This window comes from Zeugodacus cucurbitae, chromosome 3, assembly GCF_028554725.1.
Source record: "Zeugodacus cucurbitae isolate PBARC_wt_2022May chromosome 3, idZeuCucr1.2, whole genome shotgun sequence".
NCBI classification, from domain to species: domain Eukaryota; kingdom Metazoa; phylum Arthropoda; class Insecta; order Diptera; family Tephritidae; genus Zeugodacus; species Zeugodacus cucurbitae.
This window is the reverse complement of record NC_071668.1, coordinates 16,815,675-16,828,030: the sequence shown is the minus strand read 5'-3', so window position 1 is coordinate 16,828,030 and position 12,356 is coordinate 16,815,675.

The window sequence follows — 12,356 nt, the reverse complement described above, 5'->3', positions numbered from 1 at the left end:
CAAAAATGCACCATCATTTTCTTCTTCGTCAAATAAAATTGTGAAAAATTTCGCTCGCTATCTACCAGCATCTACCAGGCGCTTGCAAGTCACTTCTGTATGTGCAGCAGGTAACCACAGTCCTTTACTTCACATATTCAATGACTATTACTCAGCCAACAAGAAAAGCTTCGTTTCACTTCTTACATTGTTTCCAAATATACATATTAACACCGCCGTTATTTGCACATTCCTGGATGTTTGTAGGGTTGCCATACACATAAACGTTTCTTTAAATATTGCTGCTTACCTTTGAGAATTGTTGTTGCTCTAATGCTGGGCACTTTGTGAACCAGCAGGCGCATATGAAAACTAGTAGAGCAGCAGCAAGCAACTTTTCTATTAGTATCAGGCAGAGCAAGAACAAAATGTATAGACCTATGCATGCCTTGAAAAAACACATAACTACACTCACGGAAATAATTTAGCAGAAGACTGTTAATAATTTATAAATTATATTGTAAACATATATTTTTTACAAATGTATAAGTAAATTAAAATTATAAATAAAATAGTATTTTTGAAAAATTTATTTAAATTGCTTAATATTATATAAAAAATAAATAAAAATAATAATATTTTACAATATGAATTTATTTAACAATAACAACAACAATTTTCAATAGCAACAAATACACACAAAAATTATTTTATATGAAATTTGAGTACTGATTTTTAGAAAAAAATATATGAAAAAATAATTCCATAATTATTTAAATAAAATTCTATTAAGTTATGCTAATACACGCAACACTACTGTAGATCGTACGATCTTAACGGGTGCAAGCACAATATTTTTCTTTGAGTTTTATTTCGTAAACAAGCAACAACTCACTTGAGTGTAAACAAGTTACACTCACTTGGTTTCAATATTCACTGCATACCATACTTGTTGCACCTGTAACACCTACATACATATACATACATACATTCGCAAAGAATGCTGCGTTTCACTTCTCACATTGTTTCCAAATATTACATACTAACACCGCCGCTATTTGCAAATTCCTGGAATGTTATAGGGTTGCCAATGAAGGAATATTTTGTTAAATCATCAAGAATTGTTGTTTCTCTGATACTGCGCAATTTGTGATCAACCAGGCGCACATGAGAATTATCAGAGCAGCAGCAAGCAACTTTACTATTAGTATCAGGCGGACCAAGAACAAAATGTGTGTTATGTACATATGTTTGCCTATGCACGCCTAGTAAAATGCATAAATACAGTCATGGTAAAAAAAAAATTTTGTCAAGAGAAGCCGTACTATATAAACATATGAAAAATAAAAATAAAACATTCACCAAAAATTTATATTTGAAAAAAAAAATGAGTTCAGATTTTTAGCAAAATTAGTTTGAAAAAATATTATTAATATATATTATTCTTTTAAGTTATGCTAATGCCAGCAACATCACTGTAGATCATACGATCATAAATTGGTTGTGATTTTTCTTTCGTAAACAAGCAACAACAAAACACTTCGTTTCAATATTCATTGCATACCAATTTTCGTCACAAAAACACAGTAAATAGGGATGCCAACGTAAGGTTATATATTTTATAAGAATTGAGGGGTTTTGTTACGGAATTAAATAGACACTAATAAAAATATTTGAATTTTAATTTTATGAGTTTAATATATAAAATACTACAAAAGATGGAGTATTAGATCGTTCTGGATCACAAAACATTCGATAAACTATATTCCCCACAAGATGGTTAAACCATTTCCTGCCATAGTCCATCTCGCTTAATAATTTTGCAAGTTATTTAATATTTAGAATTGGGACAATAGTTTAGGAGGAGTTGCAAATGGTGTTGATTTACGACCGTGCGTTCGAGAAGTGTCAAGAATAATTGAAATATAGTTGAACTTCTATAACTCGAACTGCTATAACTCGAAGAGCTCCATTACTCGAACTCTTGAATTGGCAATAGAAGTCAAAATTAATACATATTACCTTCCGTAACTCGAAAGTCTCTCTAACTCGAAGTTTGTTTGTGGATTATGGTGATTTGAGTTATAGAAGTTCAATTGTAGTTCTATTTTGCATATAAGAATCGGGATCTAGTAAAAATGCGCTACGTAGAAGCATAGGAACTCTTTTAAAACGAAATAGTACATTCATTAAGAACTTTAAATTGTCTGCAGATATTCCATAACTGTTTGAAAATATTTTCCCTACATTTATGATTCTCAACATAAACAACTTCGCTCATCTTTAAAGTTTTAAAAGCCAATGGCCTATAAATTATGCAACAAAATGCGTCGAAGCAAACACTTGCATGCACAATGACACGCGTAAATATTATATATATATTTATTGTTCGTCTGACGTTGTGGAAGTTGAAGGACATTCAACAAAAGTTCTGGCAAAATGTTAAATTTGAATAAATGAGCGTAAGCCAGACCTAGACAGACCAAGCAAGCGTGTGTGGTGATAGGGAAAGTCAGGTTGGGACCAATGAGTTATGCACTCGAGGGTGCTATAAATTTGTGTCGCATCGGCTAAGAGAGATGAGAAGGTGTATGTAGGTATATATTATATAATGCAATGCACTATTAGTTTTTTACGCATGTATACAGTGGTGGTTAGGTAATTAGGGACGCTTTTGTACAATAGTTGGCTTCTAGCTTTAAAATTTGAACAATTCTTAGAAGATATTTAGTAATTCTACACATTTTATAAAAATATATAATAAATAAATAATAGTAGTAAGAAATTTCAAATTTATTTATCGAAATTTCTAGGATAAATTAGAGTTTATAAATTAGAGTATATATTCTTAAAAAAAACTGGTTATTATTTCGCTAGTGTTTGTAAGCTTTGTCAATAATCTATATTAGACTTGAAAAAAATTGTAAATATTTTCTAGTGTATGATATGAATGTCTTTGACGCGTGGGCCACCTCTATTAAGATCAAAAGATGAATATTCTTGAAATAAATACTGTTTCTTAATAGATTACATAGTGACAACCTACAAGACTTATTGTCGTAGAATGGATATCAACAGACTGTATATCTAATAAATTTAACATATATGGAATATATGAAGTGATTTCAACAGAGAGTCGTGAAAGTACGAAGTTTAAGTTCATAAGACAATAATGGTTTCCTTCTAAATCGGTTTCAGGTCGATGACTCTAGATGTAGTGAATTGACAATTTGGCTTTTTGAATTTGAAGTTTTGTTCCTATTACAGAGAATGAATGTAGTGGTCCATATAATGCTTCCAAAACGAACGATAAGGACTCGAACAGGAAGAGACTTACAAGATCTCTTGCACGGTTCCCGTGTGATTTTTCGAAGCTATTATTTGTTCATACTTTTTTTAAACTAAAGGTAGATCCAATATTACAGTAAATCCTATAAGCTACGGGAAACAGCATTCGACTTCTAGGTTCTATAGAATATCAATTTAATTTTAATGTTAAGAGGCTATACCAGCGTAAACCATGAAAAATTGGACGATTTTCGTTAATTTTTTTAAAGAAGGTACGTGATTGATTGTTTCGAAGATAAAATAAGGTATCTTTTTAGCTATATTTTTTCTAAGCAAAAAGGTATCGCCTGTACTCTTAACATTTATTATTATTAGTCACTGTAAATATATATATTATAAGTTGAAGTGAAATAAATTGAAATTGAATTGAAATATTTTTTGACCGAATGAGTAGCAAATAAAAAATCAAAAAGGTTATTAAAGTTGAAGGTATTTCCTTTACAATGACCTACGATTTTTGAAATATATCAAAATTAAAAAAATTTGCGCAGTTCTGAAAAAATTTCGTTTTTTTTAGATAAAAAAATTGTCGTTTTTTTACTGCCATATTGACAATTTTGAACCAATCAAAAATATCGTAGGTCATTGTATAGTAAATATATTCAAGAATACTCAGTTTAAATTTGAAGTCGATCGAGCCTTTTCTTTAGAACGCTGCCATTCAAAAACTGTTTAAGATACGATCTAACCGCTTTTATAGGATATTTTTGAAAGTATAAACTATCGAATGAGATAAGTAAAAAAATCGATTTTTTGAAAGTGTCACACTGGTATAGCCCCTTAAATGATTCTTGTGACAACAACTTAGAAACCATCAATTAATTTGGATCAACTTTTGATGATAGACTCATATCCACTCATATGAAGAGTACTGAAAACGTCAGTTGGTCACCTAAGTCATGTCAAGTCATGTAGATTTTCACAATACTTGACTATTTTCGTGAGGAATCGTTCTTTCGACCGAACGTGCTATGCTGATATACGAATACCAATACATTCGTCTGAAATAAACATTATATTATTGCATGACTATTCTGGAAAAAATTGAACAAAAGAAGAATGACGGAAGTTCTACATAAGAAAAACAAGTCCAAATAATAAAAGCCATACATTTTTCGATAGTGCCATCAACAAATCAAGCATTATGGAAGATATTTAATTAAAACAATATACTAATGATACCATATATAAGTGATGGACTGCTTGACGGGATTAAAAATGGAAAAAAAATCTGTCGATAGCGAATAAATCATATTTATTATATTTGTATTAAGACCAGTTCTAGTTTGAAATGAATGAAATACAGATGAGTTAAAATTTATTATATACTGTTTGCTTGTTCATATACATATATATTTGGGAATGTTAGTGAGTATGTTCACGTAATGAATTGAGCGCCAAGCTCGAATTGAAATATTTATGGCATCGACGAATTTACAAAACTTCTGCTATTGTGGACTATAGACATCCCAATACACCCAATCATTTATACATCTATACATATGTATGTATGTATGTACTTGTACTTTTGTGCACAACTGTTGTTTGCGGTTGCATTACAATTAATTGCAAATATTGTGTTGTTGCTGCATGGCGAATACGAATTCGATGACTGCGGCAATGCATTTATTGCGAGTGAAAATTTTCAAAACGAATTTAAAAGAAAAATTTGCTGTTTTTTGTGTTCAAATAACAACAATTAAAGCAATGTTTGTTTGTATGTTGGACATTGCAAATTGTTGCTGTGGCAATAAATTATGTGACTAGGTGGAAATATGTACATATGTAGAACTAAAAAATGGTTTAATGGTAGTCGAGTGTGCAAAATATATATAAATATGTTTATATGTATGTATTGCTTAGCACGCGCTTCGCACCAACAAGTCGAAAATATGCAAATAATTCGCTGCAACGTTGAATTGTGGCATTGTTGCAAGCAACTGCCATATGACACTAAAGGGTGTCGCTCCTACTCTTCCTTTCTACATTTGAATTATGCGCCTGTCGCCAGCAGCAGACAGCACGAAATGGATGTGTGTAAGTATATCTATGTGTTTGTCTGTTTGTGTGTGTGTGTGCGCTTAATGGCGGTGTTGATATCGACACCAGCTGCCAATTTGCCTATCATACCGCCTAATAGCCTGCCAAACGGTTGTCTCTTCCACAGTGTTAAATATAGTGTTGCAGATACACACACCTAGATACATATGTATATATATATAAATGTATATCTTTATGGTTACTTATTTGCTCACCTCTGTGTTTATTATGGTATTTGTGCCCCTCTTCGATTCGGCAATTGAGGTGCGTTTACGCCAAAGTTTTGCCGCAAGTGTTAATTATAAAATTTGACAGTCGCAATAATTCAGCGAAGCACAAACACACACAGACATATGTATACACATACTTACATATATATTCACCATAGGACAGTCTGCAGCATTTGCAATGCATCCTGTTTATCTACTTTTTGGCTTGATAGCTTTGACTTATTAGCGACTTATCGACTTTTGGGCATTATACGTGAGGGTTTAAGTTGAAGGTATGTGTTTATCTAGGGTAGCAGTAAGAATTTATATAAATTCATATCTGCTGTGTTTAAATGTTTATTAACAGAGTTATGTATTATTAACTACAAAAATTAAATACAGTGGAACTTCTCTAACTCAAATCACCATAATCCACAAAACAACTTCGAGTTAAACTTAAAATTTTTCAAAAAGCTGTAAAATATAGATTTACCCACAGTTTTAGTTATTTACTTCGCAAAACGTTTTTTTTTGTTTGTTTGTTGCAGTTTGCTATTGTTTGGCTCTTGACGTTTGTATCTCATGCCTTTGTTACACGATTTATGAAATCTATAAGTGTAATATCATATTTTTTGTTCGCCTCCATACGAATATAGGCTCTTCTTTAAAATTGTCCCTTGATAGCAATATTTTAAATTTTGTATTATGACCTAGTCGAAAAGTTTGATTTATGGAAGGAAATTTGTATGGAATTTGAATTTAAGAGATCGAGTTAGAGAAGTTTGAGTTGTGGAAGCAAATGTGTATAAAATTTTATTTCTAAACGCTATTGCCAACTCAAAAGTTCGAGTTATGGAAGTTCCACCGTATTTTGCAGATCATTAGTAAAAAAAAAAACAAATATCACTGGCATTTCTTCTTACATATGGGTCGGCTCTAATACTTTTATTAATACTTCTTTTGATTCACAACTGCATAGCTGTCTTACTGCGACTAGAAGAATAATCTAAATTAAATATATTCGAAGGATCTTAAACCTAAAGTGGAAATATGGAAGAATTTCTCCCTCTTCGTAGTGGAACATGTAATATCTTGACTTATTCATACCAAAAATAGTTTTATAAATAGCCAATTAAAGCATTTGGGTATTTGGTAGTGCCCTACAACACCGAGCAGATCAAATTTGAAAATTTTCTTAAAATCTCCGACATCTCTTAGTACCCCTATATGACATAAAAATTTATTATTTTATAGATGGGTTCTCGAAGAACGAAAATTAACACTATCACACCGACGACCAAAGCAAATGAAGACGAAAGCTCAAAGTCGACCAAATTATAAGAACAAGAGCTAACCTTATCCGACTTGCAGAAACAATTTCAAGCAGGGTAACAGATAGCTTAACTAGAAATAAGCAAATTTGATAATTTTGTCAATACTTTGACGAATGGTCTAAGTCCGATATAGATAATAGTTTATCTAGAAGTCTTATAAAGGTCGTTCTATGTATCATTTTAGTAAACCTTGCGATAAAGATCAGTGGATAACCATACCAGGAAAAAAATTTGGGGGGGGGGGGTGTGTTTTAGGTAAAAAGACAATGTTTCATTATTTTATTCAGAAATTGAAGTCTAATCTGCTTTTATTTTGGGCCATAACATTAAAAATCTCTTCCTCCGTCACGTCTATATCTCTATGGATATTCAAGAGAGCCATTCCGTTCAGGCGTGCTTCTCCAGTTTTATTTCTTAAATATGTTTTAAGCCTGCGAAGTGGGGAAAACGAGCGTTCACTTGAAGCGACAGATATAAGGATTATTGCTCCAATCTTTAAAAAACGATGCACTGTTTTGAAAATTTTTGCATCGCAACAATTCAACGCGTCTAAAAAAGTTTTGGATCTCTTTGTTTGATTTAACCAGTTCCTGAAAATATATTCAAAATTTTAGTTAGAAAATATAATCTGAAGAAAAGATTTTTAACCTTTTCCAAATTCTAAATTCAGTAACGAAATCATCGGGATCTTCTACATCAGCGGTTAAGTTAAGACACTCAAGTATTTTTTTGCAAATAGCATAATTTTTATACTCAAAAAGTTGCTAAAGAGAGTATTATAGTTTTGTTCACCTAACGGTTGTTTGTAAGTCATAAAACTAAACGAGTTAGATATAGGGTTATATATATTAAAATGATCAGGTTGACGAGACGAGTCAAAATCCGAATGTCTGTCTGTCCGTCCGTCCGTCCGTCTGTCCGTGCAACGGATAACTTGAGTAAAAATTGAGATATCTTAACAAAACTTGGAACACGTATTCCTTGGCACCCTGAGGAGGTTGCTTTCGAAAATGGGCAAGATCGGACCATTGCCACGCCCACAAAATGGCGAAAACCAAAAACTTATAAAGTGTCATAACTAAGCCATAAATAAAGTTATGAAAATAAAATTTGGAGCATAGTATCGTATTAGGGAGGGGCACATTTGTATGTAATTTTTTTGGAAAAGAGGGCGTGACCTCGCCCTCAAATAGGTTTTTTGTATATAACTCGCAAACCAATAAAGCTATATAAACCAAACTTTCTGCAGTCGTGTCTTTCAGCCGTTTCCTTATACAGTCCAAAAATGAAAGAAATCGGATAATAACTACGCCCACCTCCCATACAAAGGTTAGGTTGAAAATTACTAAAAGTGGGTTAACTCACTAACGAGAAACGTCAGAAACACTAAATTTTACATAAGAAATAGCAGAAAGCTGCACTCAGATTTTTTTACAAAATGAAAAATGGGCGTGGCGTCCCCCACCTATGGGTCAAAAACCATATCTCAGGAACTACTCGACCGATTTCAATGAAATTCGGTATATAATACTTTCTTGACACCCTGATGACACATGTGAAAAATTGATGAAATCGGTTCATAACCACGACAACTTCCCATATAACTCAATATTGAATTCCATCTGATTCCTTCACTTTATAATGTATACATAAGGAACCAATGAAGATGGCGGAATAAAACTTTACACAAATAGAACATATCATCTCTGGCTTCACTTGAGAAAAAGTTGTCGAAAACGGACTATAACTTTTCAAGACCCCAGATATCGGACATGTTGAACTCAGCGCCTAAGGGTAAATTTTAACCGAAAATATTGGTAAATCTCTTAGATAATTTAATGTAATTCAGAGGAAATTGTTTTCTTCTAATATTGTGTCTCTGTTCCAAAAAATATTAAAATCGGTGGGCTTTAATCTACATATATGTATTGGTTAATGTGTGAGATACTATATCTTTGCGAAATTAAGTGCGTGTATAGTTTTGGATATAGTGTACCTAGCTGGTGAAAATGAATGAAATCGGTTCAGGAATTACCTCAACCCTCATACACTATATAAGACGATTTTCGTTATTCTATTAAACTTTGTGCCGAATTTATAGGTACATTTGGGTGTTATCTTATTAAAATTTCTTCAATAAATTGCGAGAGTATAAAATGTTCGGTTGCACCCGAACTTAGCCTTTCCTTACTTGTTTTTAATTTAAATTTATTTCACAACAGTTTGCTCATGGAACGAAAACTGAAAGTCATAATAAAAAATTTTCAAATTTTTCCTGTATTATGATTAACAATAAACTCTAAAAAAAATAATAGAAACCTTATTGGTGACTTTTCAGTTCACTAATTTTAACTAATTTTCAAAAGAAGTCCATTTTCGACTCACAATTCCCCTTAAATCTAAAAAAATCCAGTTCAGCAGCCACAGAATTATAAGGCAAAGTCCAGTTTATATTTTTCTGGGTTTTTTAATTGGCCTACATTCCCACAACTTTTTAATACTATCCAGATACAATAGGTTTGTCTTTAGTTTAACATTTTCATAGTTTCAAAAAATTAAATTCTATCAGCAGAAAAGTATCAAAATAGGCCGTTTGTGAACAAAAAAGTATCAAATCACAAAATTTAGAAGATACAATTGTATCAAAACGGCAACGCTGTTAGTGACTAATGTATTCATTTATTTTACATATTCATACATGGTCGGCAGAAAGATTGCTTTGAAAACAAAAAATTACAATTTTTTAAATGACTATGTAGAATTAAATTCTATTATTTAAAAATTCAATTACTTTGGGGGGGTTTTAACACCCCAAAACTCCCCCCTGCGTTCGCCCCTGCTAAGACTCATAACATAAAACTTAGTAATAATACTTTACAAGGGTATCGAGTATTATTCTGTAATATTCTGTCCATCGTGTTCGATTTTTTACTAGCATATCGACACATAATTCCAACTTGTGTTTTAAAACAAAAGATCCTTACACTTAGTTCTTACACCATTTAGAATCGAATTGGTATAGGCCATTCTGATACCAGGTAATGATAGGTAAAGTAAAGGTATGTTACCTGGAACTAGTCCATATCATAACTTTAACGTGTTACCTGCCAAGCAGCTGAACTCTTTTTAGTACTCTGGCTGTGCGGTTTTACCGTAAAGTCATAATTAGCCGCAAAATGTATGCCGCCAGGAGAAGACCAAAAGCAAAAAACGTGTAATAAAAAAATATGGAGGTAACCAACCAAAAGCACGGAAAAGTAAGTGAAGCATGCATTTGAAATCCCTCTCTTGGTAAGCGCAAAAAGGAAAAAAATGAAAATTATATGGAAAGCCTTGTGGCAGACTTGGTCAATGTGAAAGCGCAGTGTTTCGAGCTAACTAAAAGGTGATACAAAGCCAAAGGCAGTGGTAGTGGCATTGCAGTAAACCGAGCGAGTCATAAATGTTAATATTAAAACAAATTAAGGTTTCGTTTTTTTAAATGGCTGAAATGGTCGAGCTAACATGTACCTTGTAATTATATGAGTGGTGGTGGGGAATAACTACATGAGGACTTTAAAGTGACATTACTTCAGAAATTGCTTGGCAAAAGTAGTTAGGAGGTATAGACCTCGCTGACTTCAGAATTTGACTGAAATTATTAAATTCAGTTTTTTTGCATATTTTAAAGTAAAACCTAACATAATCAAACATAATAATATTATGATATTACTATGTCTTTAAGTCCTACCTATTACTAAATAACGATCACTTACTGCCTTATTAAGACGTTAGCGATACGAGCGATTTATCATTGTTGCTTTTATTTTGTATTTTTTTTTCCATTTATAATCCTATGTTTCACAATTCGTCACGAATTCTCCACTTTCCCGTTGCATGTTTAGTGGCAGTAAATAAGTTCACCATCGCACTTGCCATGCTAACCACTTCCCACCTTTTGTTTCGTATTTCCCGTTAACTTGCCTACTGTTTGTTTTGACTTGTTTTGCGTTAGCTATTTGTATTTACCGTAATGTTGCAAAGTCATAAGACTTTTTTCATATTTTTTTTCACGAATATGCTTTTTGTTTAGCATTTAATATTTTCAGCAATTTTTGTGTTTGTAAACATATTCGCTTTAAATACTCACTAGTTTGCCATAATAGCTTAAACAATGACAGCACACAAGTGTTCGAAAAACATAATGACAATGAAAGCATAAAATGCAGGACAACAGGCGAGCTTATATGGCTCTTCATATATGTTTATACCTATGTATGGGTATGTTGTGAGTACTACTGGTTATAAATATGCATTTGTATCACCCTAATTCTCACCTAAAACATACCTACATATGTATTTATGTATAATATAGAGCGCATGCTATTCATTCTTGTATGTTGTCATGATTTATGGCACTAATTTGAAAATGGCCTTTAATGACCGTTAGCGGTCTACATAACATAACCTAACCTTGCGTGGACGAGGTCTACTGGGGCGTGTTCAATTTATTCGAATGCAATGTGTTAGTTCCAAATGTTCAGATTTCGACTTTTATGCTGGAAAAAAGTTTGAAATTTAGGCGAAATTGCACAAAAAGGAGTGGAAAGAATTACGAAAATAGCAATATTTTGAAATATAGGCTTGCTAACCTCTTGTTAAGGACATAAAATATACAGAATTTATATTTTTCTGACTCAACATCATATGTAACATCTTACTTTTATAATACCTAGACCTCGAGATCTTCCATTGGTATAATCAATATCGATTCTAATTAATCTTAATTTCAGAAATAAATGTTGGTCTTCGCCCCACAAAGAAAACATTTTGATGAGTCTATTCCTCAGTCTCCGCGATTCATTTATTAATGATTTATTTTTTCCTCCGACACTCACTACTATTGGAACCTTTGTAACAACCGTTCCTTATATGTGACCTGGTCTACGGAAAGGGGGCTTAGGTGTCAAAAAATCAATTTTCACTTTTTAGTTGATTCGGATGGAAGATGAGATGCTTTTTATTTTTAACAGCTGTTTCCCAGAAAACTAGTTTTCGCACGTTAGCTCCCTTTTCGTAGACCAGGTCACATATATGAATATTCTAGTCGGATGTGACATTACTAGCTTTTTGACGTTAGTAGTTTATATTTTTATCAGAAGATTAAGAAAAGAAATGACCAAAATTATATAAATAAACTCTAGTCCAAGCAATTTCACATTTTGATAACTCCACCTCATATTAGATGGTAAAATTAAGTTTTCTATGGTGGTTTGTCGGGCAACGACAAGAAAATGATCTTGTTCTTCCTGTTTCGGCTGAAAACGTTCCCCAAATAATTCTGAGGAATGTTTCCAAGTTGAAAGTATTTATGAATTTGGGTCCGTTCTGGATACGTAGATCCGACTGTCTAGGGTAGGTACTCAGAAATATTTTCAGTTGCTTATTCTTCAATCAGACGATACGA